This window comes from Cimex lectularius, unplaced genomic scaffold, assembly GCF_000648675.2.
Source record: "Cimex lectularius strain Harlan isolate CLEC.00 unplaced genomic scaffold, Clec_2.1 scaffold134, whole genome shotgun sequence".
Lineage (NCBI taxonomy): Eukaryota > Metazoa > Arthropoda > Insecta > Hemiptera > Cimicidae > Cimex > Cimex lectularius.
The window spans coordinates 132,058-158,068 of record NW_019392747.1 but is presented as its reverse complement, the minus strand read 5'-3'; the positions used below and the strand labels follow the sequence as shown (position 1 = coordinate 158,068).

Genomic DNA, 26,011 nt, shown 5'->3' with positions numbered 1-26,011 from the left:
GCAGTTTGGGCCACACTTCGCCCAAGTTATAAATAATAACAGTTAAAAGTACTAATTATAAACCATAAATTAGATTTGAGGATTTAGCTTTGACAAGCACCTGCGAAAATAAAACAAATTTTCAAAACCTGCGTTAATTTTGCACCAACCCAATATTTTTCCTCACGTTTGCAATGGTCTTTTATTAAATAAACGAGAAAGAATGGCATGCGAAGTAAAAGGGTTGCTGGTTACTTTTGGAATCCGGTTCCCGTAATTGTATACTCAGGGGGAGTTTTTAAAGCGGCTCATCCACCGAAAAAACCGGTTCGGCCGTATTTTAAGGAATCCCTCGACGGACGCCCCCATGTCGAAACGAGTATTGTGGGTTTTTTTTCGTTTTAACACGAATGTTGTTTACGAACACCGACTAAATTTCGAAAAAAACCCAATGAATTAAATAATTTCACGAAGGCGTCGAGCGCAGAATTTTGAAAAACCTTTAAACAACAATTTTGGTAGAAGGTTGGGAGACAATTTTAAATTCCTAAACTCTTCTTTGCCATGACGCATTCTTGGGAACTGAACTTGAAGAACTTTTGGAACTGGAAATGTCAGACGAAGAAACATTTTGGTCCAACCTTTTACATGACCTGTACATACATATTTAAAATATTTGGTTGAATTGGTGAATTAATTACAATGAATTAAATCAAGTGATTTTATATTAACGTTTCACAACAATTTCACGAAGTATACAACATGACGCTTCAAGAATAACACTACACTACGTGTGAGTAAGAATACCGTGATTAAATTTAAATTCATTTTTGTCAACATTATAATCTACCCATTATATTTAGTGGTCTGTTGACCGAATTACTTCTTTCAATTAATTAATCTTTTTATGTAAGGTTTTGGTTGAAATGAAAAAGTTAGTGCCACATTCATCTTATATAAGTTATATAAAAAATCATTTTTACAAAATTAACACTTGTTTGTATACGTAGGCCTTGAGGATGACCCATTTAAAACTCGAAACGTCGACAATTAAATGAAAATGTAGTTATTATGACACATATATCGCACACCCACAAAATAAGTGATGCAAGTCGAAAAATTATAAAAACAGGATATTTTTTAAGTATTCGGGCAAAACGAGACAACTGCAGGTAGACCCTTAGCTACTACATAGCAATATGCTTGACTTTTGAATTGGCGGTAACGTACTGGCACCATTCACGACATCTAAGTTCGGTGTCGAGAAAGCCTTGGTGTCAGTACTTATCAGGAAAAGTGGCTCATTTCGAGTTAAGGTAGTTTTTCTTGTTTTGTGAAGGATTTTATGCTTTAACGAAGTCGCATTTTCACGTTATGAAAAAAATTGTTAAATCAATTTAATGTGAAATTAATATAGGCCCTGATGATGACCTTAAGATAGGTCGAAGCTTGGCTGTAACAACTAAATTTGCTTTTTTCTTCTAGACCTTACATCTAGATGTTCGTGAATTATTTTAGTTTCATTTCATTAATTTTAATAACATTCTTAATTATAATATTGATTTTACTTTTACATTGTTTTATAGTTTCAACGATTTTTTAATGTTTTAAGTAGATTATTTTTAATAATCAATAAAACCTTGTATTTCAAATAATTAATTAGTACTGACTCCAGGAGGAAAGCTCATTTGAGTCAAAAATAATCTTAGTAAAACTTATTACATGCTTATTTATGGTTGAATGTTGTCTATTACATCCATTATATTTAGCGGTCTGATTGACCCAACTACTTATTTCAATTAATTAATCTTTTTATGTAAGGTTTTGGTTGAAATGAAAAAGTCAGTGTCACGAGCGGGATTCGAACCCACAACCTTCGGCTCAATATGCCGCAGCTCTAGCCACTTGATAGCCCAAATGGTTAAAGCAGCGGCGTATTGAGCCGAAGGTCGTGGGTTCGAATCTCGCTCGTGACACTGTCTTTTTCATTTCAACCAAAACCTAGCATAAAAAGAGTTGTCTATTACTATCAAGAAATTAAGACCCATTGACCACCAGATCAAACAAATTAACTTAAATTATTCCTAACCATTGCTAACTTAGTTACAAAGTATGCTTATAAATATTTTAATGCTAAGTAGTTGTTATCCGTTATATGCAGTATTATTTTTTATTATTTTAAGCGTTAAATATTAGCATTACAAGACGAAAAGAAGGAGGAAAAGCAGGCCGGGTTGATCGTTGACTGAACAAGTTTAACAATTCACAACCTCAACAAATTATCTCACAAATAAAATATTGGTTTCTTATTTTTACTTTATCTGCTTTATTTACTTTTACTATTGATTTGATCGAATAAAGCAGGATTACATTGGGTTGGCAAGAAAAAATTGCATTTATTTTTTTTAATACCTGGCATGTTTTGAATTATTTGGATATGTATTGTCCGTATTTTGAGTATAGGAACGCTGTTTGAACACTTTCAGAAAGTTCAAAGTTTTGGCCATTTAACAAATTTTGTAATCACCGAAATAATTAGTAGTCACAAGGTGAAACGTCCGGAAAGTATGGCGGGTGTGATAAAATTTCTCATTTTAGATTAGTTGATAATTGCGTGGTCCTCAAAGCAAAGCGGGGTATTGGCGTTGTCGTGGTGAAAGACTACTCCTTTTTAGTTTGCTATTGCAAGCCGATTTTGCATTATTTGAAGACCTAAACGAGTTAAGATTAGATTAAGGTTAGCTGTTCACAGTGCAGTTCACCGGTAAAGGCTCAAAATACAAGGGGACCTGACCAAATGCAAAGCAGTGATCCATTTTCATAACCATGTTACCCATCTACAAGAAATGGGCCTTAAGTGTGGTTCAGAAGAGTGAAGAATTTGCTCTACTTATGAAACGAAAATAATATAAACAAAAAATGTACATATTGAGCTAATTAATCGTATAATTGAAAATGGACATTTCTTTCTTGTCATACCGATATAACGACGCCATATTGAACGTATCGCCATTTTAATATCGAAAATATTAATTGATCGGTTCTCATTCAGGGATATGTAAATAGAAGGTACTTTAAACCAGTTATGTGCAAATAGATGGTAGGAACGATAATTTGAAACTTCGCAGTCGGCCCCCTCTATCATTTCAAGCAGGTGGTCGGCAGGTATGGGGACCCTCTTGGACTTAACTGCGCAGTATTCTACTCAAAAGTGATCATATTACTTCTGGAAAGGATGGAGATTTACTGCCTCAGGCTGTAAAATATTCTTCTTACATGAGCTTGGGACATTTAAAACAGAAAGGAGAATTTAATATATGCAAATAGTAGAATTGGCACTTTTGCAGTAAATGTATTTGAATTATGGTTTTATCATTGTTTTCCAGTCTGGATTTCTACTAAACATTACTTGACCGGGTTTAAAAAAAGGTTAGGTAGTGATATAAAAGTTTGAATCTTCTTCTGTTCCAAAATTCGTCGTATTAGAAAATGTGTGTTTCACTTATGTACATTATTAACTTTTTTGCAGTTTGAATAAGGTACATTTGCAAAAATCGCCAAGCCAAATAAAAACGGTTCTTCAAAAAGCAGGCGCGCCTACATATACGGTTTTAAAATTATCCTTACCGTTAGCACCGCGCCCCTTCCAGCTTTTTTAAAACGGTAGCTTGTGTTGACTCGCTTTTATTCCCTACCGCCCCACGGGACCAGACCTGCCATTCAGGACAGGAACGGTACGTTCGCTAAGGACATCCTAGAGTTATAGAAAAAAAAGTCTAGGATTTGGCTTTAATAATATTCCGTTTCTTCCGCACCGTCGGGTATACAAGTCTTCGCCCGAAGGATAAAGATTTCACTTGAAGATAAAAGGTTCTTCAAACAGAAGCGTAATAGCGAAAAATATGTCACTAAACGTTTTGAAGATTTCCCGTGAAGATAAAATGTTCTTTGTTCAATACTATGGGCAGTAGAAACTACAAATGGTTTATGCTTTTTATCAAAAAACCAACGATTTTTACCAACAGATATTACAACCTTAAAAAATTTAGCAATTCCTTCGAATTTTTGTTATTCTCCTCTGAAGATATGATACAAACTATTTCGTTTTTCTCACGAACGTGAATTTTAGACGATTTCTCACAGAAAGCTTTTTTTTAAATAAAAATTCGACGTTTCGTCAATTTTCTACAAACATGATTTTCACTGAAAGCAGTGAGCACTTTAAACTTTACAGAGGGCAAATCGCCCGGAAGTGCGTTTTCCGTAACAAAAATAAACGAACAAATAAATAAATATGTACATGCTCCTAAGCTGTGTAAAAATTGTGGGTCTGTCATCAGACTTAATCCACATCATGTCACACCTGAATTTACCATAAGCACCATATTTATTGGTAAATTCAGCAAAACTAGAATGTAATTTTGGTAAATCAGGTATATACTTTAATTTTTAAAAATAATAAGAATAAAAAATAACCCCAAATGAAAAGAAATTGAGTAGAAATGATGGTTATCAAGGATGAAAGGAGTTGATTAATTTTTTTTTTTGAAATGAGTGAAATTTTTTTTTAAGGATCTAGGCCTTTGATTGGGTTTGTGAGGCATGCTTGGAACTACAGATACGAGCTGACGGAAGAATTTAATTCCTGAAGTGAAAAAAAAATTGTAAAATGTAAATGCATATAGAATTTTCATTTTTTTTTTTTTTTCATTTTTTTTCCATATCAACTCCAAATGATAAAGGACAGGCGATAGGATATTCTACGAAACAACAAATCAACCTATGTTTTTTTTTAGAAAAGATCAAAATGTTAAGTAAAGCATCTGAAATTTTAAATTTTCCGCAATCCACAATTTTAATGGAAAAATTATTATTTTGCCATAAAGAAAATGTATTTCTTCTGTTTCATTTCCCTTAAATTGCAAAAAAACCTGTGAAAGAAAAGAAAATCAATAATTGAGCAAAACCAAATTATCACTGCACTATAAAAGGATAGAAGAACCCTCCAACACGCGCTCTGTAAACCATTATCGCCTATAGATTTGACTCTTCAAGAAAAAGTACTGCTCCGCTAAAAATAGAACGAGACGGATAATGAGCTGGACAAGGTCTTGAAAAAAATACTGTGGCCTGGCAAGAAAACTGAACCAACAGCACAAAAGCATGTCAGGCACTCAAATATTTCCGAAAAGGCAAAATGACAACACTCTGACTATTGTACTGGCGACATTAGATATAGGCTTGGACCATTTCGGTTTTTTTAAAATAATTTATTTTATTTATTGCTATCTGTACAAAATATACATTAAGCAAATAGTTTTGTTATATACAAATCTGACAGATATGTCAGACGACTAGGAAGCAGCGGGTAGAGAAACCAGCCAGTGCTGGAACTCTTTTATTTAATTGGGTGGGTTAAGATAGAAGGTCGCGAGGTCATCGAAGAGTTAAGGCTAGTGGGTTAGGTTGGAGGGTTAATGGAAATTGAAGAAGTATGTTCGTATAAGATCTTTCACGAAAGGGATTTTAAGATCTTTATATGGATCATTTGATCGGTGACATAGAAGGAGCATTGAGGATAGGGCGAAGAACTTTAGATTGAAAAGATTAAATTCGTTGTATATTGGATGATTTGGCCGAGCCCCACAGTTCGACTCCATAGCTCAAAATAGGTCTGATGAGTGTTTTGTAATTGGTTAGTTTGTGTTATATATGCTTAGTGTTGATTTTGGTCCCAGCAGGTGTCACGTCCATATCTTTTGTTAAGTTCTTGCCATTTTAATCTTGTATGGGGGTTCCATGTAATCTACTTTCCAATGCCTAAGTGGACTTCTTTCGAAGGTGGTACTATCTTGTTGTGAATGTGCACTGGTGGGCAGGTTTGACGTTTGAGCGTAAACTTAACTTGTAAACTGTAACACTTTTTTTGTTCGTTTAACCTGATCGCAGATTGCACAAGCCGGTAATGAGGTTCAGATGTAGTTGGATTGCTTCTTCTGCCAGGATAGGATTGAAGTGTGATAATAAGATTACGGTGTCGTCCTCGTAGGTTGTGCGTTGCGTGTTTGGATGTGTAGGTTTATCAGCAGTGTAGATAGTGTAGAGGATTGGGCCTAGGATACTTCCTTGTGGAATGCCAGCGTGGTTCGATTCTCAGTTTGCACCTTTCGCAGGTAATTGTACAAATAACTGCAAAATGCAATAGGGCAGCAAAAGGGAACTTCTGCACAAAATACGACATTCACAGAATAGCGACCAAATCTCCACCAGCTAGTCATTAATACCAAACCGTTCGCAGCACTTAAATATTTTGCCTGGGCTTTGCTAAAACATTTGAGGAGCTATTTAAACCATTAATTCAAATTTAAAATATTATTGTTAAATGTTACATCAATATTATTTATATATTGATTATAATTTTTATGTAAAGTGTGGTTGATTCGAAAAATTAGTGTCATGAGACTAATTTTTCATCTCATCCATGTTTTACATAAACATTATAAATCAAGTTAAATTATTACTTTGGTTAACTAGGATGAACAAAAAACATGGAGTATTTATGTATTGTCTACTTTTTTATATAGGATTCTGATTATTTACAAGGGAAGACAGATAGATAGAGTTTAACATTTACACAATATTTATGTTATATTTTATATTATTATTCAGTGTTGCACCTCAATAAATTCATTCATTTACATACGACACATCTTCTACCACAAGGGGTTTTAAAAAGCCAGTTATGTAGGGTTTGTTTCACGTAATACAATTTTTGGGAATTTTACCAAAATATAGTATAACAATTTGAATAATTGAAACATATTCCGTCAGGTCACTCCAGCTGGTTATTAAACAGAAGATCAGGATTAACAAAAATTTTCTGAAACTTCTTATAAGATCACCTTGATCCTTTAATAATCCCCTCCACCAATCCAATGGAGCAAATTTTGTTCGCTTCTTTAATTTTCCCCTGTCTATTTGGAAAATTCCACCAGTTCGTGGCATGCCCGGTGCGTTTACTTTTTTCCAGCAGTTCAAGTTCAATGCCGACGAGTCAACAGATAGTCAGGGTTCCCTTTATAAATTTACAAAGCCCATTCGTTGATCGATTTTGAACTGGCAGCACGTGCGTGGCCTGCATTAGCTTTCAAGAGCGGGGCAATGCAATTTCGACAGGCTTTTAACCTATTCCGATTTGTTTTGTTGATAACGATATAATTAAACTATCTCCTGGATGGGTTTCCCATGAATCTCAATTACTGAAAAAAGAGAGGTGAAAGCGGCCTTCACTACAGTTTATGTTATAACTACTTATATGTGTTTTGTGTGTTAGCGTTTAACTCTGGAGATTCACCAGTATGGTAAGTAAGAAAGGTTAGTACTCATAAATTACGTTTTTTTTGCAGATTTTATAAAAATATTCATTATATATACATATTTTTTTTAGATCCATCTGTTATTCTTAAATCATTATTAAACAGGCAAATGTTCGTGAAAACTAGCTGGATGACCCCACAGAAGGACTTGGACAGGTTATTTAAAATTTTTGCAAGATTTAGAAAGACAACCCAACAAGGAATATAGTTTAAAACAAATCTAAATAACAGTGCATAATTAATTTAACATTACTTAAAGACTGCCGTCAAACAAGAAGGCAGAATAAAAAAATGAAATAAATTTACACAGATATTAGTGAGAGTGAAAGTGATATTAGTGAGATCTATATATATATATATATATTTAGAGAGAGAGAGAGAGTGTGTGTGTGTGTGTGAGAAGAGAGAGGCAAATAAAAGTGAATTCAGTTGAATGTTCCCCAGGAGGGCAGCAAACTTTTCTAATGTTTTAGACATGGAGCATTGAGCGTAAAACATATTGACAGATAACAAATCAAACGAGGATGTTAAGAACAAGAATAATAAACAGTGAAGAATATACTGTAAATATAACGTATAGGAACTATTTCCTGATAAATCCTATACGAACCACGTTTTCAACCTTTTTTCGTTTTGTTGTGTTTTAATGGTTTTCTACCAACAATAAGTACACAAAAGGAAGTTTATTAAACTTATTTTTATTTATTCCGCAAGTAGTAAATGTAATAAATAAAAAACTTACTTGTGTGTGTTTATTGTTGCAAGAAAGCCATTAAAAACAAAATAAATTAAATTATATTTTTATGAAAAAGGTACGATGGGGTCGCGCCCCTTACTGCAAATGCTATCATATCGTCTTCGTCTTCCGCCTTGAGACCCCAAAACTGTTTATTTCGTGTCTGTCTAATAGTAACTATGTAAAAACGTCATGCCTTATCTCTCACGCGAGCTTTGATGAGTTCTCTGATGATGAGTTCCAGATGGTTATTTCTTTCAGTATTTCATCTGTGGTGTGTGTAGTTTTTTTTAACATAAACAACTTCTAATCTTGTAATATTTTAATTTTTTGTTAGAAAAGGGAGTGTAATTCGTATTAATTCGGATTTCTTGTAACGAAAATTATTTCATTTTTAACAGTTTGGTGCTATCATTGGATTTTGATTAAAACCACGAATACAACGATATAGTCGTACCAACTTTAAGTAGTTTGGTTGGAGTTTGAAGTCCCTAGGACGATAGCTACTAAACCGATTTTTAAAAAATGCATACATTGTATTCCGGTATATAGTCGAAGTTGGCATTTTGGTTAACTAGATATTAAATAAAATGAAGTGCCACCATCTCAGAACGACATAACATGAAGGCCGGTGAGGCGGATTATAAATGATTCCTTTCATTCACTAGTTTTTTGGTCCGCTTGACCAATTAATATCTTTTATTATAAATAATAAATTTATTTTGTGATAACAATCCGAGTTTAAATGATGTATTAGGCCGAGTTTAATAAAGTCGCAAAGTAGGAAACTTTGTGACCCCGGGCATATAATTGTACGCTGCATTGCTAGTCATTCTGCCATTTGATTTGAACATTTTGATACTTAAGGTCCCAAGCCATGTTGTGCCTTGTTACAAACGATTATGTGAATATTATTAAGTATCTATAAATAATAAAAATACTGTTTACAATCCTTTTGATTCCTAAACGTGAGCCATTATTCCAGTCTTTTTTGCTTTTTTTCCCAGCAATTAAAAGAAATCAGGCATATTCGTTGAAAATGCACGAATTTATACCTGTATGTTTGGAATGTCAGATAATTATTTTCTTTCCCAAACCTGTTTTCAAAAAATCTTATTTACGGTTTTAAAACTCGTACTTAAGCGTTTGCAATGTAATTTAGAGATTGCACAATTCTGAGAGTGAACTTTCAATTTACGAGAGTACGCATTATAATGTTGATGTTTTTATAACGATCACTAGGTGTTTTGGTAACAGTTGTTTGACATTTTTGTTTTGTTCACCTATTTCGAATTAGTGAAAAGCAACTACCCCACTCTTTGATTTCAGTCTGCGTTTGGTTTCTGTTGTGGGTTGAACTACTGCCTTTTTTTCTGTCTGTAATGTTTTTGCAACAGCGAAGGAATAATCAGCATGTATGTGGGGTGAAGCTGCAAGAGTGTATGCTTAAAGATTCGGAGAATACCTCCTTTTTAATTACTATAAGAATAGGCTAAAAGTTTAAACCAACCGGTTCACTACAGAATTGTTATCCCTATTTTATCGAGAGACTTCGAACGTTTGAAATTGAATGGAACTACAAGAACTACTTTCTATGCGAGAAAATGCCAACTATACATTGCGAAATTGCATCAGGAAACGTGTTGTGCTGAAAGAAAGATTGGAGCGCCCTAAAAACTTGTTCGCTTCAGTCACCGGCCAACAGTCGAATACCATATAACAATCCCTAACCATACAAGAGCAACGCTTTGTTTGCAAATTGGTAGTGCTCAGTGTGAACATATATAGAGTGAGAGATATCTCACTGGCACTCTCAACACGACACGCAAGAATGGCACAATTACACAGAAAACAAACACTTTGAGCCCTGAAGATGATCTCAATAAAGGTCGAAACGTTGCCACGATAAAGAAAATGTTTTTCTGAAACCTACATCACACCAGACCGCATCTCACGATTTCTGAATAAAAAAAGAATAAAGAAAAATTAAATGAATTTAAATTATTTTATTCATAGTTTGGTATTTCATATCACATAAATTGTTTTGGCTAGGTCTGGTGTGACGTCGGTTTTAGAAAGACATTTTCTTTGTCATGCCAACGTTTCGATCTTTATTGAGATCATCTTCAGGGCTCAAAGTGTTTGTTTTCCGTGTAGATGTGTCATTCTTGTGTGTCGTGTTGATAGTGCACTAAAACAATTATCTGTTTTTATAAAAATAATTTACTACAGTTTGAATTGTTTCATAAAACCTTTATAAATTTGTTATAATAAAAACATTGTAATACAGGCCCTGATGATGCGACTATATGTCGCGAAAGCTCGGCGAATTGTTTGCATAAATTTGTAACTTCATTCTAGACCATAAACCTGATCGTCTTCAACATTGAAAAAACTGGTCGATCCTCTCCATACATTGTATACCATCAATATTTGAATTTTTACATCTTAGATCTGATAGAGCTACAACGTTATCAATGCTGTCTTATGATTTGTGCTAATTATTTATAGATAAATAATATCGATGATATTTCATTAGTTTTTAAACCCTGTGTCGGTTGATACTTGCTTCTATTGTATTTTTCGGTGTCACTTTCAAGGACTTCTCCACCCGGAAGCCGTATCAGCCGTTATCTCGTGACTTTCTAATCTTTTTTTTCGCCCCGTGATATGCCGTAATTTTGCGTTGTTGTCTTTTTTCGGCTCCTGTTGTTGTAAGCCACATGCCGAACAGGTGTCTTAAAAAATTCTGCATCAACTTTTCCGAGGCAATGCAATTTTTTAAAATTTGTAGATCTAAACGGTTTTTGATTAAGACTAAACTATAAACGAAATTGACGATTGTAATATTAGGATTTATAAAGCGAGTAGAAGAGAATTGGAAAATACTTTTGGTTTTGGTAAATCCACTTAGCTCGTTTTAATGATACTACTTTAATCGGTAATCCTACCAATTAAGGGTTCTCATCCAGTTTTTAAAAAAAATTAAAAACCTCCTTGGACCAAGCTAAATAAACTAACTATAATTCATAGTTCATATTATAATAACTAAAATTCATTTTTGCACATTAAAAGGCAAAAATGCACAAAGTCAATATAACCTCTTCATAGTGTTTATCTTCTCTATTATCATAGGCTAAAATGGTTAAAACTAACATCAAATAACGAAACATTCAACATTTCTTTTTTTGATTACCTATATTACCAAAAAATTAAAAGTTTATTTTGCCTTTATGTTTTGTTTTTTTCTTTTAGAAAATGTTTTTTGGCTGGTCCATGGCTTACAATTCTATTTTGGAAATAACAAATATCAGACAGGCTTGTCCGTAATCGGTTGATGCAGTGAAATATCTACATATGTATACAATTCGTGATGTAAATTTTGTCGGTTATCTTTTCTTTGGGTTCAGAGATAGGGTTTTATCATTGTGATAGCCGGTGGAGCGAGAGTGTCAACAAGGCCTTATGTAATCCCATTTCGTGATCACATGCACATCGCTCCATTAATTTATATCGGCAGCTGCGGCGGCCTTTCAGCATATTTTTCCTCTCTGCGTGTACGATACAAGGCCTGGCAGTTGTGATAACAATTTCACGTAATCTTGTTGTTAACGGTCGGAAATTTTCACTAGGCTGGCAAACAATTTGTTCTCTTCCTTGTCGAGAAATATGGAAAGTTTCAGGGTTTAAGATCTGTGTGGAACATTTCTTCGCAGCGTCGATTCACAAATCTATCATTTTAAAATATAAATGAAACTTTCATTAGACAAACTATGTTTTAAATTTACGTCAGTTTGATATATGTGTGTGTGTCCGCGAACCGTTGAATCTTGGCTTTTTGCGTTAAGGATTTTTCAACTTTTGTAAATTCATCGATAAATCAAAGCGATTTATAGTGTAAATGTTTTAATGTATTTTGCGAAGGCGTCAGCCGACGATTGAATGTTGTTGACATTAGGTTGTAAATGGTTGCAAGAATAAAAGACCTACTCGTTCCCCACGTTACCTCAGCTGGTTAGAACTGGATTCACATTCCTGTCAGGAAATGAAAATATGTTCCAGAGTTGACACCAGGTAAAAGGGGAAAGAGAAGGGTCGGTTCGGAATGTAGATGAATCTTTAAAACCCTCTGAATGGGGAACTAGACCGGGTTGCAACCTTTTAAAAAGTTTAATGACAGCCATCCTTATAAATAGTACACAATGGGGTTCACACCCCTGTTCCGTTTGGTTTAAACCTTTCATGAAAATAGCGCATTTGCACCTGGAAAAAAAATCATAAATTTTGTCCAATTCTCACGCTAGGTTAGGTCAATCGAGAAAAGATTTTTTTAAACTATATTTTAACTCATATACTGACTTTTTGAAAATCTGTTATGCCAAATTTTTACAATTAGAAATTTTCATAAGCAAGAAATCCCGTAAAAACGTCACCTTCACGGCTTACAGTTTTCGATCAGTAAGAACATAAATGAAATGTTTTCGAGCGTGGGAAAATAATTTGTAATTTGTTGGATAGAAGCTAACAAATGCTAAACCCGTTTAACAGGTTTCGAACAAAAAGGGAAAAAATAAGGCATGGCCTAGACGGATACCGTAAAAACCACTGAGGAATGATATTTTCTCTAAATCTGAAACATCAAAACAAAATCCATTGGGTAGAAGCTCATTTCCTAACCAGCCTGGACAATTGTTATACCCTAAATTAGTGTTTGAACTCCGTCGTCCTACACAGTTTGGCGGTAGAAAAACCAATTTCGTTTTTATTTTTCGTAAATACCCTCAAGACAGGGACTTTTTTTAAATTTATGAAGCATACTTTAAACAATATTTGTTCTTCACAGACAAATCGTACAGATGCAAAACGATGGTAGAAATAATAAAATACATTTTATATGTGTATCAAGTGTTACATTTCCAATTATATAATAGGATAAAACATCTTATTCCATCTAAAAAAAATACATGGAAATATGAAAGAGGCCATGTTTATTTCTTTCAAAAGGTAAACACATCTAACTGAAGTAGCGTTCTCAAACAAATCGATGAGATCATCCTACAGAATTGTTTCCTGCCAAATTTTATCACTCATCGTACAATATGAATCATGATAACAACGAGTAGGTACATCCAGGTTTCTCAAAAACATGAAATGTTTATTTGATTCCTGATCACGGGAACAAAACCGCAGAAATCATTGTTTTCTTCTTGTAAAAAATACACCCAACACAGTACATAATTTAAATATGAGATAAATTATTAGATAAATAGATTGGAGAGACATTGACAAGTGTCTGAAAGAGATTGAAAATAAGTATGTAATGTATAGATAGTAAAACCTGTTTGACAGAGATTGTAAAAAACACGAGAGTGTTTAAGACTGAGAAAGAGGGTAAAGAGGTTTGAGGAAATGAATTTCAATTAAAATGGAGAGTAAGTGGTAGCTGATAGTGAGATTAAAAGAGGGTGTGAGTTTGTGAATGAGACAATAATATATTGTACGGAGGTATTGCACAAAGTATCACAGGGACATTGCGTTGGGAAAGACAGGAGAGAGAAAGAGTGTGAGAGAGAGAAGAGAGAGAGAGAATAAATATTTGTTGTTTTCGAAAGTTGTAAGTTTTTATTAATCATTCCCAGTGATACATTACATGAAACTCGTAAGACTTGGGAATATTTCACTTTCAATGTGACTCCTACTGCTCTTGGTTTATCAAGGTTAAGTAAAATAAAATAAAATTACATGATTTTGTTTTTGTTCATTTCACTTGTAAAGATATAACGCTCCTCTCATACAAGCTGGCAATCGGAATTTACGATACAATATTAATTTGTTCACCTTCTCAGGATGTACGATTAACCAATGATGACCGGTTAAAGGAGGTAAAAGCTCAAATGTCCGGAGTGGAGTTGTGGTCTTAGTTTAGAGAAATAATCATCGATTCCTACTCTATCTCTTTGCCTTTGATTGACAGTCCTACCAATTTTCAACGCTTATAGATAAATGATTAAAAAACGAAAAACTATTTGGATGTACCTGACTTATATTTATATGCCAACCAGCCATTCTCGTTGCAAAACCTACGATTTCCCCTAAATTTGCCAAAGGTTTTTTTTAGCCCAGTCGTCATCTGTTCTTCCGCAATGTTTACCGATTTCTTAACCGTCATAAATTAATTTTATGACCCGCCTTTTGTGTAGTTTGTTATCAACATTTTTATTTGCAAAGTATTATGTCAATTTGAAGAGTTGTTTATTTTGATTGAGGAAAGGTTTCCTCAAAACATTTCAACATATATATAGCTGAAATTAAAATAATTGCAACATACGTTGAGGAAAATTTTAAGAAAATTGGCGATGATTGAAAAATAATTAACACATGTTGGTTAAATTGTGCGGTTAAAAAAATTCGTATCATTAAACATTTATGAATGCTGTTTTCGTAATGGTCGTCACGATTATTAAAATTAAAACAAATAATATTATTTGTTACATCAACCTTTTGCTGTTATTTTTCTCATCTTTAACTCATGAACTTCTTTAGCATCATTGAGTTTTTAATTTTGAAGAACCGCCGCCGTATTCTGTATAAATTTGTTTAATCGATAATCGACAAATTAAAGAAACGTGAAGGAAAGGTATATATATTTTGCTTACGATTGAATTTCAAGTGGGAAAAGATATAGCGTTTTACGCAAATATGACCCCACAACAATGGCACCACACTTTATGCACAGAAGATGACCCGAATAAAGGTCGAAAGATCAGCAAAAAAATGAAACAGGTGTTTTTTTCAAATACTTTATTCCTGACCGCTCCTCGCAACGTCAATAAATTTTATATATATATACATATACATATTGTACAAAGAATTAATATAGGCCCTGATGATGACCATAAAATAGGTTGAAATCTGACAGTAACAACTGAATTTGTTTTTTCTTCAAGGCCACACCTCGATCTAGAGTGTTCGTGAATTATTTTAATTTCATTTATTTGATTTTAATTTTAATTATAACATAATTTTTTCACAGCTTTTTAAGACAACTTGTACTTTATTTTAATGTATGGTGCTCGACCGTTTATTAATGATAATGGCACTCTCAACCGACACACAGTAATGACACATCTACACAGAAAACAAACAGCCTGAGAGCCCTGAAGATGATCTCAATAAAGAAAATGTTTTAATAGTTTCAACGATTTTTTTAAATGTTTTAATTAGATTATTTTTAATAATCAATAAAACCTTTATTTCAATAATGAATTTTTTATTTTAAATAACTAATTTTGTACATAAAGTGTGGTGCCATTGTTGTGGGGTCATATTTGCGTAAAACGCTATATCTTTTCCCACTTGAATCATTTGAGTCAAAAAATAATCTTAGTGAAACTTACTACATGGATATTTATGCGTGTTTGCTAGGTTTATATGTTGTCCGTTACTATCACAAAAAAATTAGTACCCTTACAGTCATTAATTGACACCATTGTCATTAAAGCAAACAAAATAACTGAGAGCCAATATGTATATGCAAGAAAATTGTCACAACTCATAAAGGGGTAGTACAGCCGGATTTTTGAAGTTTTGTGTTTTCGCATACGTCTTGGAGAAAGGAAAGACAGTGTTGAGTGGTGTGTACTTAATATATAAGTCAAAATGTACTTAATACATAAGTTAAAAAAAGTTTTCTTTCCTTTTTTTTTTCTTTTACATTTTTTTTTGTTGAATTGCATCACTTTTCTTTTAGGTGGGTGATATGCTTACATAACCTATTTCATTGTTAAATCCAAAAGCATACGAATTTAACAAGAGAGATAGTTTTAGAAAATGTTTCACTGTTTGTTAAGTTTTTAAGGAAAATAATAATATTTAGCAAAGTTACTGATGTTCTTTGGTTTGTAAATCATAAAATGTTTTTATTTAAAGGATGTTTCATATTAGGGGTAGTTTAGATAATCGATATAAATATTTCGATTTTTAAAAAAATGAATGTGAATTCTTGTCAAGTGAGATAATTATTATCGTTATAGCGGTTGTCTTTGTTCGAAATGATATGGAACATCGTTTATTTGATAAACAGAGATTTCGATAATTAGAGGTTTTTATTTTTCCATCCTTGATAAGTGACGTCGGTGATTATCTTCAAGGGAACATTAGAAGATCAAATAAAATATTTTGTGTTTGAAAAAGTTCAAACTGGAAAATTTATGTTTGAGCGGCTTTGAAAGCTGGTTTTGTTCAGCAAACCGGTCGTGCATAGATTTGGTTTTCCTTCAACTTTCTGCTGAGCGTTTGCGAACTGTCGACGCATAGATCGGAGTATCAGCGATAACGGTTCAAAGGCCTCCTGGAGGCAGTTACCCGTCGAGTCTTCGTGTCCCTAGCCGGCAATATGAATGACCCGGCATGTAATTATTGTTGTTCAGCCTTGAATACGCGTTTGTGAGATAATACGTGTTGGCTGTCGTCCAGGAGAATCCCCTCCTGGTATTCCGTTCCTGTGACGTCGGCCGTTTATCCCCTCTGCCAAAGGTCGACGTCACTCGCCTGACAACTGCCCTCCTGTTCTCCTTTTGTTAACCGTACCAGGCTCAACTATTATTCCCAGGGGTCTGCTTATTCGATGGCGGTCCCTTGTATTGGGGAACCCCTCACAAATGCAAACTGGCAATTTTTTTTATCCTCGATGCAGATATTTCGATTGGAATGATCTTTGGCCGGACTTTTTGCCGCGATTCCCGTAAAATAGTGCCTGCGGAATTTTGCTGTCGGTGAAAAATTAATGCAGTTTTTGAAAATTTGTTTAATTTTCGCAGGTGCTTGTCATGTAAACAAAGCTAAATCCTCAAATATAATTTATGGATTATAATAAATACTTTTAGCTGTTATCTTTTATACAAAACATTCTAATTTATTTTATTTGGTTAAGCGGACCACGAAACCTAATAAATATAAAAATTTTAATTTATTTTGAATTTTATAAGAATAAAGTATTGCGAAATTAAAGGCTTGTTGTGACGACCAACTCAAAACGTTGTTTGAACAAAATCCACGTAAGACAACTCGGAAAATTGCTGAAGAGCTTAGTGTTGACCACTCAAAGTTGTTCGCCAACTGGAGCAAATTGGTGAAGTAAAGAACTTGAGAAGTAGATACCGCACGAACTAACCAAAGCCCAAAAAAATCGACTCTGCAATTTGCACGTCTCTTCTGCGCCTCCAAACCGACCATTTCTTGATCGAATCATCACGTCCGATGATAAATAAACTGTACGATATCAGGAGGCGTACAGGTCAGCGGTTGGACAAGGATGTCGGGCCAAAACACGTTCTGAAACCAAATCTGCACCCAAAATTGGTTATGGTGACTGTTTGGTGGTGTACAGCTGGGGTTCTTCACTACATTTGCCTGAATTATATTAAAACTATCACTTCAGAGAAATATTGCCAAATTGCAACGCCTTTGTCCAGCATTGTAAACAGTAAGGGGCGAATTCTTCTTCACGATAACGCCAAACCTGCGGAAACCATTACCGGACTTATGAAACCTTACCGCACCCTCCATATTCACCCAACCTCTAGCCTAAAGACTTCACCTTTTTTAAATATTGTGATCACTTCATGAGGGATCCAATTTTTATAGAACGCAGTGAATCCGAAAACGCCTCCCAAGACTTTATTGTTTGTCGGAATAAAGATTTTATTGCCAGCGGAATAAAAGCACTTATTACACGTTGTCAAAGATGCATAGATTATGATGGAAAATATTTCGAATAAATTTTCTTTATTTTAGAATTTTTTTTATTACATTTATTTGGTATTTACAACTACAAGTGATGTATTAAGTAAATATGTTCGTATATGTTGAATTATCATTTGAGGCTCTTGTAGGAGAAGTTGCCCAGTGGTAACACTCCTTCACACTGATCTATAAAAATTAAAAATAGTTTTGAATTTTTTTTTCAAATCCTGCATTATTTTTGCACCCGCTCATTAAAAACATTTTATTGTTTGCTAACCGAAGACCGTCAGTACTTGAGTACGTTGAATATTTGCGTATTATAACAATGTTTCAACGATGTTTGTTTGTCTTTTTTTAAATTAAAATTTTGCTAAATGTAATTGAGTGTTGACTAATATAACAAATTAGTGAAAATCCTACAAAAACCATATATTTTATTGTTAATTTGCTATTATGTACATATTCAAGGATTTGGAGAAACAATACACCGTTAATGATCAGGGATATTCGAGCAGTTTCTTTAGATGCTTTTAAAATAAATACTAAACTGTAATAAAATGTGGATCTATTACCACTTAAATTTTAAAACAGTGAAAGAGTCCATGGCATTTTATCACTTTGGCTATAATTTTTTAATATCGTAAGGGTTTTAAAAAAAATCTTTTTGCCTATTTTCGGAAGAAAAAGCCTTTTTGAAATGAACAAATATATATTGTGTATTTGTATATTGGCTCCATTTAAAAAAAGGAGTTGTCTTGTAGAACCGTCCAAAATCTGTAATAAAAGTAGATTAAATACAATTAGATTAAAAGATTATTATATAAAAAACATGTATACCTTGAAATGAACAAAAAATATCATCTTTTGGAATTCATATATCTTCCAGTCAAAAAATTATTTAATCTATGAATTGCTCAGAACAGACTGTTAAGCGGATTTATCCTTCAATGTATTGCAAATGTTAACAGCAAGAAAGTCGAAGGATAACATTATACATTACAAATATATTGTACTACATAATACATTGGTATATAATTTTATAATTTTAAATGTCCGTTTTGAAGGTGAGTTTACTTCCATTGAATGTATTATTCTCTCATCGACTTATGTTTTGTACCCCTCGAGCTAGATCCTTCTTTATGAAACACTTTCGCTGATTATGACCCCCTTTCACTGTCTATTTCTAGCTCTAATACTCAAATTCCTCAGCTCATTTTTTACGAGGTCCTGGGGCGGTTTGTCTTTAAACATCAATCCAATGGCAGTGGTTGCTCATTGATGTTTGTAGACCCTGATAATTGTCCGTTAAGACTTCGATTACTTCCGGGAGACAAAAAATTACATATGTTCCATTGGGCTCCCGTGACTAGGCGGAACGTTCTTTTTGGATTGTCTGAATCATCTCTGGCACATTGCCATATGTGACGAAGCAGCATTAAACATTTTGTGGAGAGCGGTAGCGTTGATCGATCGTCAGGTATTTTAAGGAATTTAGGAATAATTTTGAGTTCATAACCAGTCCTCCAAGTGTCGGATATGATCACTTGTGGTAATGTTGTTCGGGGAGACTCAAATTGAACGGATGCTTTTCTATAAGTGAATGCTACCGGAGGATTTATCGGTATTCATTACTACATGCCATTTTGTACACCAAGCATCTTGATTTAGAAAAATGTTGCAAATAGATCTCTGTCATCTCACAAGCTGTGCTGAGATCAGCTAAGTCATCGGCGACCATTTGTTGTGGTGTTGGGAGGTTATAGGCACATATGAGATAAAGGAGGCCCCAAGATAGTGCCCTGTTAAAAACCAGCTGCGATTGATTTAGATTGCGAGACTGCATGAGAACACCACACAAAGAAAGGTACTTATAGATAGGTAACACTTTTCAGAAGTTGTCTAAACTCCATAGGGGAAAAAGGAATGCCAAAATGTTAGGAAACAATAGTCTCTCAAAAAATTTTGAAAAGAGTGGCTGAAATGCACAACCGCTGTCATAAACTAAAGAAGGAATACTATTTGCAAAACTTTATCAGCTGTAAAAGACTCAAAACAATTTTAGGCTTAATAAATCATTTTCGCTGCAACAAACTCATTCGAGTCGTAATACAATAATATATCTACATGAGCGTCGTTTTTACGCTTTAAAAGCTTTAATCTCCCTTTGGATATTTTTTCCTTTTTCCTACGCGTTTCAGTTCTTCTGTTTTCCTACTTTGAACTCCTTGTTTACGTGCAAAAAATCATTAGAAATAGTGTCAAGTTTAAAAAATAAAAAAAAGGATAAAAATGTTCGTTTTAAGAAATTTGATTAACTTTTTTTTAATGAAAAACCTTTTATTTTATTTTTTTAACTTAAAAGCGGCTTTTAATTCTGTGGATCGTTCTTCTCTTTTTATAAAGTTATACGACCTTGGCGTCTTTTCCGAGTTCATGACCATTTTAAAGGTTTTATATTGTTGTGCTGATTCGTCCGTGGTGTCAAATACATGCCTCAATAAGAGCCGTGGTGCGCCAGGGATTCCTACATAGCCCAACCCTATTTCCCTTATTTTTATATCCTTCCTGCCGCACTTGGCGGTGGTATCCTTAATAGTATCCTTAGTAGGTGCAAAAATAAGCTTTTGCTCTTGCGGATTACCTTGTGAGCGTTCCAGACAACACTTTCTCCTGTAAACATTTTCGTGTCTTGCGATCTATGGAATTTAACACTGACGTGATATACTGGTTGCTTATAAAAAATATTATAAATGTGCTATTATTAAAATATTCGACCGTTTCAAAATGTGTCTGGGTTAACTCGCAGCTCTTATTCCTTTCTCATCTTCAAACTACGACAACAAATCGTAGAAAATTACATTCAATTGTGATTTGAAAACACTTTTCAATCTTTATAAATATGACAGTTTTCTTCTTCCTTGTCCAAGTTATTCTTTTAGATTCGAAGAAATTGAATATACAATTGTCATGTTTATACAAAATAACAATTACTTATTTTAATAATTCGAGAGGCGGAAATTAAACAACAATGTATGTAAAATTGAGAAAAAGTTTAGTTTTAACAGCAGGTACAACATTACAAGACAGGAATAGTAATTAACTTAGTGTCCTTGTTCTAAAGACTTTAGATATAAAATGGCTGTTTACGTTGCGAAATTAGATGACTACATCAAATAACACTTTCATTAATGTGTTCACTGTTGGCTCATCTCGTACCTGGAAATTTACCTTTAATGTAATATTATCTCGATAAAAGCTATTTTATGTATTTACAAGTTACCATCGACTCTTATTAATTCGCAACTTGATAATTCGAATTTCTTGTAAATACTCTTCAAGAACTCTTCAGCAGGTCAGTGCGGAAATTGTAGAACTAATTCTTATTTCATTTTTAATGTTTTTTAATTATGTAATACAAAACGCAGGATTAACCAAGGGAGTTTGCTTATTAGCCGAGAATCAAATAGATTTGATAGCAAAAAGGAGAGAAAATTCAAAAAGGTGCGTTTGAGATGGGAAGTTAATATCCGAGTGGATCGAGGTCACGATAGCTCAAGTGGTAGAGCAGCGGCGTATTTAGCCGAAGATCGTGGGTTCGAATCCCGCTCGTGACACTGACTTTATCTCAACTGAAAACCTTAATTAATTGAAAAATATTAATTGCTCAAGCGGACCACGAAAACAAGTGAATTATGCTCAATGTCGAAAACCTTGATATAGGAGGTATGGATGTTATATGCTCTTGGTGTCTTTGCTGCATCGTTGTTTGAGAAGCTTGTCGATCGGGTAGTAACCATGGCTATAAAATTGTTTTACCTGATCTCGATGCCTATCCCGATGAAGGAAGCCGGTAAATGAAAAAAAAAAGGAGCGGCGAAGCCCCCTAGTTTATTTTATAAAAACTTTAATTCTGTGGACTTATTTGTGTGTAAAAGCCGAAAATATTATCCCCGAAACAGGTTGTTCCCTTTTTGAAAAAGCATTCCGATCAGGCTTATGCAAATTTTAAAACAATTATCAATTTAGGGGCGATTTAAAGCAAAAATCTATCAATGGTTCGTTATGACAACTTAAGACCTCCTATTCCAAAGCTACTTAATTTTTTAAATCGAAATATGAGATAGATTTTTTTTAATAAACGTAAATCGTTGCGTGAAGGGACGATCAAGGATTCGGCCGTTGAAATTCCTGAGATTTTCTGGTGGGGCTTACCCCGCCGGTTTTGGCTTCGGTCGAGCGATTCGTGGAGGCCTAGGAAACAGGTTTTACCGTTGCCCGAGTAAAAACACAAGCTCTTCCTGCCCTAATACACGTTGCACGGCGCACCCAGTCTCACCGGCTCAGACCCCGACGGCCCATTTTCCCTTTCTATCCGTTTGCCGTACCTGTAACCCTTTGGGTCCGGTTTGACGTCCCGGACAGGTAGACGAAAAACCTACGAGTACGTTCCTTGGAAATTTTAGCCGAAAAATCTTCCCACTGGACTTTCAAAGTTCAGTTGTAACATTTGTGATGTACTTGAGATGTACGGGGTGGTGAACACCCCTCCCCCCCCGAAATAAATGAAAATATTTTTGTTTATACAGCTGTAGTCTACGTAAAATGATTCCGCAATGTTCACAGTTCGTTTTCGGTGGGGTTAAAGCCCATCTATGGCGAAAGGCGCTGTCCTCTTCTATGTAATACGTGAGGACTTAGTAGCTGAATCCCATCACTTCTATAGGTACTTCGGGCGTCAATGATGCGAACGCGTTGTACACACTTGCTTGGGCATGGCAAGGATTTAGACTCGTCATTTACAGGATTACAGAGCATTCGTGTCCAACGGAGTCCAAGAAAAAGAGGTCCCCTTTCGACTCATAATTGATCCAACCAGGAATCCCCACAATTTTTATCTATGTTGTAATTATGTTAAAGGATAAAAAAAATTAAAAATCCCAAAAAGGGTGCGGAAAACATTGCTTAAGTTCTACATTGTTGTAGGAACATTACCCAAATTGTATTTTATCCTGACGTGTCTCTAAGACTGGAGGGTTTTTAATATTTTAGGCAACTTCCTTCATCAATGCATAAATTCTCGTCGACCTCACTATATTTTCCAGCTAATTCAATTCAAAACTTCTATTCACTCTCATAACACCCGCTCATCTCCCAATGAATTATACCTTTCTCGTCATAAAACCTCCACATTTGGACGATCCTTCTTAGCTCGAGCCGCAGATCTCTGGAATTCTCCAACCACCATTTCCCCTTTTAAATCTCTCCTTTACAAACTCATCTCCCTCCAAACTACTACATAAGAAAACTTGTTTCTTTCCTTTTCTTAACTTTTTAGTTTACAATTTGTTTTGTGATTTTTTTTTACGAGGGTTCGCAACAGCAGAGGTTAAATCACCCCCCTCGGGGTGCCGGTGTTTTTGAAAAAAAAAATTTGTACATTGTCGGGTTCGAAAGCAGGGCCGCTGGATTCGAACCCGGGACCTTTACCTTATAGTGATCAGCGCCTTGACAACGCCTAAACCAGTTTGTGATTATGATAGCACAAGATAGTGTTACTATTTTCCCCTATATTCTTATTTAGTACTATTATTTCTATGTATGAGTGTTTTATATCAATTTTTTTGGTATTAAGATAAGCCCAAAGTTTTGACGACCATCTCACTAATGGTGTCGTCCAACAGACCTTCCAGATCAGCTGTCTTTCGTCAAAAAAACTACTTTAACACACTTAACACGATTAGCACAGTTTACGTGAATACCTTACCTCTAAAATGCTAATAAGCTTTATTTCGACTGGTTTAAGATCATCTTCGGCACAGTTTTGCCTTTTTTTTCTCTTGAGAAGAGAGGTTTATTTTGAAAAATCCGTTTGGCGAAGGTCAGATGATCATTGAACTCAAATCTGTTTTCAAAAAATACTGTTTCACACAATTTGTTTTCAGGTACTCATACATTACCAAATGTATTTAATGCTTGCCTAATAATACTGTTTACACAGTACCTATTCTTCCGCGTAATATAAGTATATATATATTTTTTTTTCTTTTTTTAATTGGCCCCACGTGGCCATGAATAATACACCGTTTATCGACAGTTTATTATCCTGGTCCGCCTAGTCTCCCTTTTCATTTGGGATAGCACGGGAGAAATTATGACTACGGCTAATGATATTTCTGTAGTAGGAGTGAAGAAATTTATCAATGTTTTTCTTCGACATTTTAAATCTCTATAAAGAAAATATTGTCAGATTTGACAGACGTATACGGTCGGGCCAAGGTAAAAAGGTGAGAAACAAAACCACAATCCTGCATATGTTATTGAAAATTGATCGTTACATTAAAACACTTCGATCGTTTTTAGTGCGCGAATAATTCGTAATATTTTCTTAACTTAAATCGTCCGTCTAAATTTTTAAAATCAATTTGACAAAACCGGATACTGTTCTAATTTCACAAACGGAACTACTTTAATAAAAGAAAAATCGGGCCAAAAAGTTATGTGGACTTCGGGTTTTACGAGAAATAAAATAGTGGATTGGCAACAACTTTGCAATTCCGTAAGCAATAAATCCATTGAAATGACGCAATGCTGGGACTGTGTTGGTGATTTATTTATACTCGGTACGATTGTGCACGGCATTTTCATGGATTCACTTTAATATTGATATTTGCATATATGATGCAATATGTTTTACCAATAAATGAATAAACTCCAGCTACATTTCCCATATTTTTATTATAGAGCGTTATTTACTCCCAGGTGAAGTCGAAGCCATAATTGGAACAGAATGCAACGATATCGTACTCGCGTTGCTTAGAACATGTAAAGATTGCCTCTTTGAGGTAATACAAGACCGATATCACATTAGTCCCAGAGTAAAGTTCCGAAATGCATGTATATGCTGCACCTAGAGACTTGCATGTGACAGCCCAAGAGGAACACGCATGCAGGAGCATCGTTCAATCGTTCCATAGTTTAAAATGTGAGCTCGTAGAAGTCTGAACTGACAGAAAGGAGGGAAACGTTTGCCATCCTTCACGCTATCATTGTCATGGGTGACAAAAATGATCTTTCGGTTCATTATGAACACAAGATGTTTAATGGACTCGGTCGAAGGCACAGTCACGCCTTCGAATAGAATTTTTACGTACAGCCACGGTGTCCGTTCAATATTGAATGTTGCCAAGGCCTGGGGATTGTTTTTTGCCGGAGTTAATAATGTTCAAAAATTCGCTTAAGCAAGTGAATTTACATTTGTTACATAGGTTGGTAACGACATCTTTCGATATAGGGCTTTACATGAAATCTATTTTTTATTGTGTGAGAACCAGCACCTAAGGAATGAATTTATTATGAATTTCTTTTTTTTTAAATTATCACTAGAGATGATTTTATGTGATGATGGTTTTATAGGAAGAAACCCTCCAGAATGATGTATGAGTTTTTATGGTTCCCAGAAGGTTTGCAAGAAGTCTAAAAAAATTTAGGCCAATATTATTAGGTAAAATATTAGGTATTGATACGGCGGTCATTGTTCTGATAGTCTTTTGTCATAAGTTTGAATCTTTTTTTTCCAACATGGCTAGTTTATGATTTCACGCTCTCGTTATGTGATTGATTGTTTTAGTTTTAAAAAAAGTTTTGTTTTTAAAAAAATTGGCTAATGTAATGATGGGTGTAAATTCCCGAAACGTCCAATTAAATGTTTAAATAAGTAATGAATTTACTTTTTTTTTAAACGGAATTTTTTTTTAAATAAAAACCAAAAAAAAGTAAATATGGAATAGACCATACAAATTGAATAATTATTTGCGTATTAACCTATTAATATATTTGTTAAAATAATATTTAAATCTTTGCTGTTTATGCTTCAATTCTATAACTTGGTTGTTGAATTTTCTATAACCTATAAAAATATTTTTGCTTACATTGTTTCCTTGTATTAAAATATATTATATTACATAGTAAAATTAACTGTACGTACCAGTGGATTTCCTAACACTGTAACTTTTTATTAATTTACCTCTCTAAAGTATTAATCTTATCAATTACGACCTCATAATTTTTGGATTATATTTTACGTTTTATTATTTATATAATATATTCATTGGGCACAAATTTTTTACCTTTTTCTTTATCTATTTTATTTCATTCTTTCAAATTTGAATTAGACATT

The 26,011-nt window shown here is 34.2% G+C and overlaps 1 protein-coding gene across 3 annotated transcripts in view; it reads left to right on the top strand.

Annotated features, from left to right (window-relative positions):
* The window catches only part of LOC106670168, a 276,453-nt gene that overhangs the window by 173,579 nt on the left and 76,863 nt on the right, over nt 1-26,011 (top strand). The window lies entirely within an intron of this gene.